Raw genomic sequence first — 9861 nt, 5'->3', positions numbered from 1 at the left:
TAAATAACTACTTAGAAAAGTTAGAAATAGTTTCTCCGCAATTCACACTGGCCTGCTATTTTCTGGTCAATTAAGTTGCTATGGAATGTGAACATTGACTAGTCCATAAAGTTTCACAAGAAAGTCTCCCACAAGTATATCAATTAGAAGCTTACTAAAATTTATAATCTTATGGTATTAAATTATAAGGAGTTAGAAAATATTTAGCCTTATGAAATACTTTTAGATTGAAATTTTTCTCTAACTTACATTTATGAATAGAGTCACTGTTACTACCTTTATTACCTTCTAACCTTTCTTGGTGATATAGAAAAAACAATTTGGGCTTTTTATATAGTCTTAAAACCATTATGTATATGCTACTTCAACTTCCAATGTCTAAGAGATGACTTAGTGTGAGATACGGATGTCTTAATCTGCCATGATTTGAACAGTAGCAACTGGAATAACGCACAGAAGGATAACATCTGTTATTAGGCTTATTTTTTCCCCTACCATCAGAAGATTCATTTTATTTCTAATTAAAAAGCATACAGTTGACTTTGGCAAACTCAGGTTTAAAACTAAGCATGCCAATAATAAGTGAATCATTTTCCAAGTACATAGTGTTTCCCTTGGGAAGGACTGTTATTTTACATTTTTTTCGCTAATTTAGAAAAAAGATAACATTTAAAATATTACAATGCCTAAACAGTGATACCAGTAATCTAGTTTTTATACTGATGTTTGTGTTTCAACATTTATTTTCACCAAGACTAACTTAAACTCAACTCCTTTAGTGAAGAGATTTCTTTCCCTATTTCAGTACTAGACTCATAGTTCCGAATGTCACTGAGCAAGTAATGGAAATTAATTATGAATGAAGAGTTTTTATACTGTCTCGTTTATAATTAGCTAGTTCATAGACTTAAGAAAACACAATGAACAAAAACAAAACCCTGGTTCTTACCCTCTAAATGCTTACATTTCCCTCTCACTTACCTGAAAATACGAGAATAAAAATGACCATGTATAAAGCTACACCACTGAATCTATTGGAATGGTTCTGTTTTTGTATTTTTTTACTTATTTAATTTGAAAAAAATTGGAAAAGTATTAGTTTGAAATTAGAGCAGCTAACACACTGGGGGCAACAAATTTAAAAATTCAAATGGCTAAAAATAAAAACACAAAGTATCTTTCCTTCTAGATAAAAAAGATTGTTTTCTTTCTAGAAAGCAAAAAAGAAAAAGACAACTAATGTTTGAGAATAAAATCAAACATAACTGGTATTCACCACAGCAATGTCTAAATAAATGACCCACATAGCACAAAACTTCCTCATTCACAATCACATATAGTTAAGTTGCTTTTCCCTCAGTTACATAATAGTTGTCTTCAAACAATCTCCTTTTAGAAAACTATCACATTAGTTAAACCTATTTATTCTTACTATGAAGTTATTAATTTCATTATAGGCCACACAGGTTTAATTGGCACACTTTACTTAAAAATAAGACAAAATAAGTCACTCTTCTTTAAAAAAAATTATGGTCTTCTGTTTTCAAAGAATAATCCCAGATACTTAATTCATTAAAGCAAATTTCCTACCATCAGCAGTGAGCTTTTAAAATGATTACTAAGTGTTCACCGAAGATTATCAATGCTATATGAAATGTAAATTTGTTTTGAAGATTTGTGTCCATTATATAACAAGACACAATTTGCACTGAAGAGTTTTTAAAAAGATAACCTACACACATACAATTAATTTGCCTCAAACAACTTCTTAGAAATACAGTATAAACATTTAGGAACCATGACAAAGTTGTGGTTCAAACTTCAACAAAGATTTTCTTGAAACCCAGTACAAAGATTACTGGCTCAAGACCATATCCCAAAGTGACATCAGCAGGAAATTTGATTGTAAGACTCTACCTGTTTTAAAAAAAAAGAGCACACCTGGTTATATACATGGCTTTTAAACTTGAGCTACAGTTATGCTACAAATCCCCCCACCCTCCCAATCTAAAATCAGTCATGTGGAGATATGCACATTCCCTGAGCATTGTTTAAGAGTCCTTGGTTTTCCAGCTTTGATGGAGATCTGGAAGGCATTTAGAAGTCCGTGTGCTTACATTCAGAGCAGGATGAACTATACAAATTCCACTTTCCTCCATTAGTGACAGGCCACAGATCCCAAAGTATGTGTGCAAAGCACCTGGATGACTGGCCACTTGGCAAATCCCCCTACGAGGCGATCTTGAGTTGGTAAGATGGAATTTCTATTTTTAGAAGCTTTAGAGTTGCTCCCACCCAAAAAGAATAACAGGTGTCTACAGGCTTATTAGGTCTTCCATGATAACTATTTTGTCACCTCATTATACACCACCTCTTTATCCTGTTCAATTCTTTTTCTGAAAAAACTTCTTCTAGTTTACCTATCAGACGTAGTGAGGCAATGCCACAAAAAGTAGATCGTCCATGAGATTCAAGTCCAGCTCCCTGTGCCAGTCCATTGTCATAGGACATACTTCTAATATAGGAGATGGCTTTTTTCATATCCATGCCTGACCGGTTGTTGAGCATATCGCAAATACAGGAAGTACAGTAAAAAACTCGCATGTCATTTTCACTGCCTTCAGGTACTGCACAAAAACTCCCATCTTCCAGCTGAAGGGCTCCCAAGCCTGCTAAGCAAGCTTCTTTATTTACTCGGCTTAAGTCATCTCCAAGAATAACTAAGCATGAAAGGCCAGTGTAGGTAATTGCAATGTGGCCACTATCATAAGGATGCCTTTGATGGATTGAACGGAATACCCAGGAGCCTTTGATGGATTGAACAGAATACCCAGGTATGAAGAGCCTCAGAAATCACAGCGATTTAGATTTGATCTGTCTTCTGTGGGAAGGACCTGCTTGTCTCCAGTGAAGAATAGCGCTCGGGCAAAACCTCGAGGCAGCGCTGGAAAAATCGCACGTGCAGATCCCGCAAGAAATCCAGCCACTCTCCCTCACCTCTCCCTGCTAGCCTCTCATCCTCAGTGGCCGCCGTGCTGCTCCGGAAGCGACGTCCGCCTCGACCCTAGATGATGTTATTAAGAGATGGAGTGAGTTTAGATAGAGAAAAAACGTACACCTGAGTCCCAAACCCTTTTTACCCCAAGGTTTAGAGATTAGACAGGATGAAGTACCTGCAAAGGAGATTAAGAAACTAGGTAGAAGGAAAACCTGAAGAATGTTGTCAACTGAAAATACAATGAGGATATTTTTGTCAATAAGGAGAGAGTCATCAACTGTATGAAATGCTGCTGCTACTTGGGAGGCTGAGGTGGAAGGACCATTTGAATCCAGGAGGTTGAAGCCGCAGTGAGCCACTGCCCTCCAGCCTGAGTGACAGAGCAAGATCTTGTCTCCAAAAAGAAAAAAAAAATGTTGCTGATAATTCAAGCAACATGAGTATGGAAAATTGACCATTGGATTTAGTGATTTGGTCATTAACAGTGTGGTTTCAGGAATGTGGTAGTGATAAGACACTGATTAGATAGGGTTCAAGTGTGAATAAGAGTAGAGAAATATAAAAAAGAGTAGATTTGGGAGGCCGAGGCGGGCAGATCGCGAGGTCAGGAGATTGAGACCATCCTGGCTAACACGGTGAAACCCCGTCTCTACTAAAAATACAAAAGATTAGCCGGACGTGGTGGCGGGCGCCTGTAGTCCCAGCTACTTGGGAGGCTGAGGCAGGAGAATGGCGTGAACCCGGGAGGTGGAGCTTGCAGTGAGCCAAGATCGCGCCACTGCACTCCAGCCTGGGCAACAGAGCCAGACTCCGTCACAAAAAAAAAAAAAAAAAAAAAAAAAAAAAAGCATAGAGAACTTTAAAAAGTGTTATAAATGGGTCCAGGTGCTGTGGCTTACACATGTAATCCCAGCACTTTGGGAGACCGAGGCGGCGGATCACTAGGTCACGAGTTCAAGGCCAGCCTAGCCAAGATGGTGAAACCCTATCTCTACTAAAAATACAAAAAAAAAAAACAAATTAGCCGGGTGTGGTGGTGGGCGCCTGTAATCCCAGCTACCCAGCTACTCAGGAGGCTGAGGCAGAAAATTGCTTGAACCCGGGAGGCAGAGGTTGCAGTGAGCCAAGATTATGCCACTGCACTCCAGCCTGGGCAACAGAGCAAGACTACCTCTCAAAAAAAAAAAAAAAGTTATAAATGAGTTGTAATAGTTGCTATAAGTCCTATGAGGTTCCACAGCATGAAACATATGAGACAGTATGCTAATGGGTATGATACAGTAAAGGGGGTACATTTTATAATCCTGAGGAAGGGACACTTATGGGAGTAATATCCTTGAACAGATTAAAGTGAAGTTAATTCTAGAGTCATCAGGAATAATATCACATAACAATAATACAACACCAAAAAGTCCTCTATTACTTCTTTCCAATTTTTTGTCAACTGTAAATTTAAGAGAAAATATTGATTGATCCTATCCTGAATTTGAGTAAATACAGTTTTTTGTTTTTCTTAGTAAAATACGATTTATAATTTTTCCAGAAGACAAACTACTTTCTTTAACTTCCGACCCAGTCTATTTGTAGTGTATAAAAAGCTGTATCACTATGTGATACATTTAGAGAAAAGAACTCCTTTTTTTCTTGATTAGTAATTTTTTTTCTTGTATCAATTGCATTCACCTGGGGAATATAAGTTTATATTTAACTCTTATGCCTGACAAGATGCTGACATTAGTAATGATATATAATTAACTAATAGTAAGTTTTAAACGGTAATTAAGTCTTGATATAATTTAAAGCAGAAGCATCAAGTCAAAAACAAATTCAATTTAGTATACTCTTAAACCCTTTAATGTAAAAGTGTGAAACTTTTCACAAAATGCAATGCTGTGAAAATGAAGCTTTTTTCAACTTTATTTCACTAGTTTATCTCTTTCTTTCTCTGTTTTCGTCATTTCTCCCCTGCAGTTGTTTTATGCCACTCTATTTCTCTTTCATGAATTCTGTTTTGCACAATTTTTCTGGCAATGGAAATTTAAACACCTTACTCATTTTTATTGTCCTATTTTAATTGTTGCTGTATTTTTTTCTTATTCCAGATATACTGCATGATTAAATTTCTCAACTAGAAGATATACAACTATAGACTATATTTCACACAAAGACACTGCACATCCTATTACGGAGGAAAAGTGATGATTTTTGGTGTTACCATTTAGACAACAGAGCACAGAGTATTCAGGGAAAGTTATGAATCCGAACATTAAAGATCGGAATGTTCTTGCCATGTGAAGCATAAAAAGTAATGTGAACATAACCTTCTCTTCTTATCTATGAAATTGTGATTCCAATGACAAAGCTTTCTCAATATCATTACCCTCTGGGGGTTATGCCATGTCCTAAAGTAAAGAGTCTGTACTTTGAAGTCAGCATGGCTTTGGATGACTTTCTTAATAGATCTGAACTTCCAATTTCTCATCAATAAATTATTATCTTTCTCATTGATTTTAACAGTGATTATACAGGCTGATATATATAAAGTACTTTGCATAAAGAATGGCACATTGTAGAAGGTCATTAGGTATTTTTTTCACTGTAATACAGGTAATAATTTTGATGTTTTAAAATGTGTTTACTTGTTCAATAAATCTATTGAGTGCTTACTGTGTCCAAACAAAATTCTGAGTACCAGGGTGAGAGTAGTTTAAAAAATAAAAGACAGAAGTTTTTGCTGTCCTGGAGCTAATATTCTAGTTTTTATCTTGACATCATTTTGAATTTTCCTTTCTATTCCATTTGTGATTGCTCTCTCTAAACTTTTTTCATCTTTTAAGATCTTTTGCACTAAACTGGCTTGAGAATTCTAGCACATGTAAGTTATTCCATTTTCCCATTAAATGTCAGCATTTAAGATTTTGATACTATTTTTTAGTAAAAATGTATTTAGCTCAACAGAGTAAAATAAGTATGGCTATAGCAATTATTTGCCATATAAGGTATAATGGCAGCATAAAAATGTTCATGCATGTGGTCTATGTGAAATTTTGTCTAAGAGAGTTGAAATCAGTATAGATTCTTAAAGCAGTGGAGAAAAACAGATTTCTATTTATTTTCTCCCCAACTTGTGGGTAATTTCTTTTAAAGTATCAACCTCAAACAAACATTATATGACATAGCTTTTTGCCTGTTGGATCTTTTTATAATTTGAGTTTATGCTTATTTTCTCATTCATAGTGAGGATACAGAAATATTTTTATAATATGCCTAAATAAAAAGATTTGCCTCTAACTTTTTTTTCTAATGAAAAATAAGCAAGATTTACAAAAAAAAATCTTCTTCTCACCAGGCTCTTTGAGAGCAAAGGTTGCTTCTTAGCTCATTTATTTTACCTTACGCATTGCCCTTTCTCACTTGAATTGCTTGCATGGAACTATTCATTGTCTTCGCTTCCCTGACGTATACTCAGAAGGCGTCTTCATTTGGGACCATTTTGAACTGATCCTGCATGCTTACCTCTTACTCAGAGCATAGCTTTTCCTTGGTCTATCCTTTTTTTTTTTTTTTTTTTTGAGACGGAGTCTCGCTCTGTGGCCCAGGCTGCAGTGCAGTGGCGCAATCTCGGCTCACTGCAAGCTCTGCCTCCCGGGTCCACACCATTCTCCTGCCTCAGCCTCTCCGAGTAGCTGGGACTACAGGCGCCCGCCACCACGTCCGGCTAATTTTTTGTATTTTTAGTAGAGACAGGGTTTCACGTGGTCTCGATCTCCTGACCTCGTGATCCGCCCGCCTCGGCCTCCCAAAGTGCTGGGATTACAAGCGTGAGCCACCGCGCCCTTTTTTTTTTTTTTGAGATGGAGTCTGGCTCTGTCGCTCAGGCTGGAGTGCAGTGGAGCGATCTCGGCTCACTGCAAGTTCCGCCTCCCGGGTTCACGCCGTTCTCCTGCCTCAGCCTCCGGAGTAGGTGGGACTACAGGCGCCTGCCACCATGCCCGGCTAATTTCTTGTATTTTTTAGTACAGATGGGGTTTCACCATGTTAGCCAGGGTGGTCTCGATCTCCTGACCTTGTGATCCGCCCGCCTCGGTCTCTGAAAGTGCTGGGATTACAAGCGTGAGCCATTGCGCCCAGCCTTTCCTTGCAACAGATGAGGTCATGAGGTTTACCCTAAGCTACATGACCTGCTCGGCTTAATAGTTCTCTAATAGTCATCATTGAAATTGCATGTAAACTGGGTTGTCACAAAGAGGTATTTTATGCAGCAGTCAAAATTTGGTAATACATCATTTACTTAGTTTTGAGCATTCTTGGACTTAAAATCTTTATTTTTAATTTTTTTACTCCAGGCTACACTTTCTGCCCTAAACACAATGAGTCTGGCACACCTTTGCACAACAGTGGCTCATAGGAGTCACATTTCTCTAGGTATTGTAATAGATTCTGAAGGGAAATAGATGAAAAAAGCATGCCAGTGAATTTAATACACTGACAGGCTCATGTCTTCTCTTACTATTTACTGTGTTCTTGTACTTTGAATTAGCAAATCTTAAAATTTCTATATCTGATATGGCAAACTCATTCAGGGAACCAATTTTTGATCAGTTCGTGCCTGGAATAAAGCTAGACATGAGTGATAGCAAAGTTTATAAGATGCTTAGAGACCACTGAAAAAAATATATATTTATTTTTCTTTGCCTTACTTTCTACTCCAGTTTGCCTTCATCATTACCTGTTGAGCCTGGGACAAGAAAACCTTGGTAAAAGTTCTTTTTCTTCTTCAGGATGATAAGAAAAATATCTTTTTACTTTTAAAAGTTAGATCTAATACATTATATTTGCATGTTAATAGGCTATCATAAGTTTCCCTAGGAAATTTGCAGATTTCTCATGAAACTTAGAAAAAGGCTAAATATTCTGTACTAATAATTTTTTCTTGTTCTATTTGTTAATCTATTCATGTATTTACTTTTTATGGATATGCAAGAGGTGTACATATTTATATAGTACAACTCTTATGTACTCATAAAAAGTAAATGTGGTATTTTGATACATGCATACCATGTGTAAAAATCAAATCACTGTATTTAGGTTATCCATCACCACAAAGGTTTATTATTTATTTGTTTGGGGAACATTTCAAATATTCTCTTTTAGCTATTTTGACATATACAATAAATTAGTAACTAGTCACCTTACAGTGCTATTGAACTCTAGAACTTATTTCTTCTACCTAATTGTATGCTTGGTCCCATTAACCAAATAAACTCCACATAGTTCCATGATTACTCTCCAGAGCTATTTTCTCCAGTTAGCAATATAAGTATATGCAGTTGAGAAAGGGTATTTTCAAGGTGGTATTAGATTCTACCCTTACTGAAATTTGAAACTTCCTAGCATCTATATTCTTAGTGTCTCGTGGAATCTGAGCTACAAGTTGTGAAATATATTCTGGCTTTGTACACATATATGACATCTCACTGTTTACCACCTGTTGTAGTGCACCAATATTGTAAAGGTTTGCTGGCAAAGCCCTGCGTTTCTTTTTCCCTGGTATTACCCTTTGTGTTTTTCTGTGCCAACCACCTGGCACTCTCCTGCTTTCACAAAAAAAAACAGGGTGGGTCCATCCTCAAAATGAGCCTCCCCATTACCCAGAAGACAGATGAAATAGTGTCCTCTCACAGATGGTCTGGGATGTATACCTTAGCTGAATATCTAATCATGACAAGTAGTCAGGGATTAAGTACAATTTGCCAGAATCAACTTAACTTGTGACACAAACTTATGCTTTAAAAGCAGAAAAGTATAAAAAGATTATTTCAAGATGACAAAAACTTTGGCAGCTATATTTTACATAAAATATGTGTTTCACAATTGTATTTTATTTTATTGCCTCATGTCTAAACAGTTCAAATGTGTGAATGCAATTAGGAAATATTTCTTTCATTATAAAAACAGTGTTTTTATGATTGCACTTTAAAAAAGCCTAGTTAAAATGTTTAAGCATTTCATAAATGTTCAATTTAAAATAAACATTTTAATCCTTTAGAATGATGAGGTTACAATGCTTAAGCATTTCATAAGTATTTACTCGAAAAGGAATGTTTTAACCATTTAAGATGGTTTAACAAAAAATATATTGGGGTTTTGAAATACTTTTTCAAACAAGACAAACATAAAGTTATAGCTAAGATCTCAATAGTATGGTGTTTGATTTGAGAGATTGAAGGTATTTGTTTCATTTGGTTTTACTGAATGATTCATCAGCTATGCCATAAAAGATAGAAATATCAACTCTTGGGTTCATAAGAACACTTTATTATCTTCATTGTCACTAGTTATTACTTGAGATATTGCAATCTAACTTTTTCTTCAAAAGACTATGTTTTTCTAAACATATTCAACCCAGCCTAGACCAAATTCATGCATTTTTTTTGTAAAGTACAACATGTTCTGCTAATATCTCCAGCAAATTTTTTCTTGAAGTTAATTTATATGTAAATACTTTTACAACATAAATTTCACCCTAATTGACATTTCTTATAAGACAAGAAAATGCATAAATTTTCCTTAACTTTTACTAGCATCTATTCCCCAGAATACTCCAATTACTTGTGAATAATATTTCAGTTCTGTATTAAAAATTTCTCTGTAAAGCTTGCACTTTGATTATAGACATAGGTTGGTTTGACTGACCAGAATGCTTCCTTCATTATTTTGATAAAATAATGGTAGTTTTCCTTTGGAGAATTACCCCTTACCTGTTTTGTTTTGTTTTGTTTTTGAGACAGAGTCTTTCTATGTCATTCAGGCTGGAGTGCGGTGGCACAATCTCGGCTCACTGCAACTTCCACCTCCCAGGT

General features: G+C 35.9%; 1 long non-coding RNA gene and 1 pseudogene across 1 annotated transcript; one reads left to right on the top strand and one right to left on the bottom strand.

Moving 5' to 3' along the window:
• Positions 1-1958: 1958 nt before the first annotated feature.
• On the bottom strand, positions 1959-3272 carry LOC129480127 (geranylgeranyl transferase type-1 subunit beta-like; annotated as a pseudogene).
• Positions 3273-3338: 66 nt separating this feature from the next.
• LOC134736409 (uncharacterized) lies at positions 3339-5512 on the top strand. Its single transcript, XR_010120409.1, has 2 exons — positions 3339-3438; positions 5101-5512. It is a non-coding gene; the product is annotated as an uncharacterized lncRNA (long non-coding RNA).
• The last annotated feature ends 4349 nt before the right edge of the window (positions 5513-9861 follow it).

This window comes from Symphalangus syndactylus, chromosome 4, assembly GCF_028878055.3.
Source record: "Symphalangus syndactylus isolate Jambi chromosome 4, NHGRI_mSymSyn1-v2.1_pri, whole genome shotgun sequence".
Classification (NCBI taxonomy): domain Eukaryota; kingdom Metazoa; phylum Chordata; class Mammalia; order Primates; family Hylobatidae; genus Symphalangus; species Symphalangus syndactylus.
This window is presented reverse-complemented; position numbering and strand designations above follow the sequence as displayed.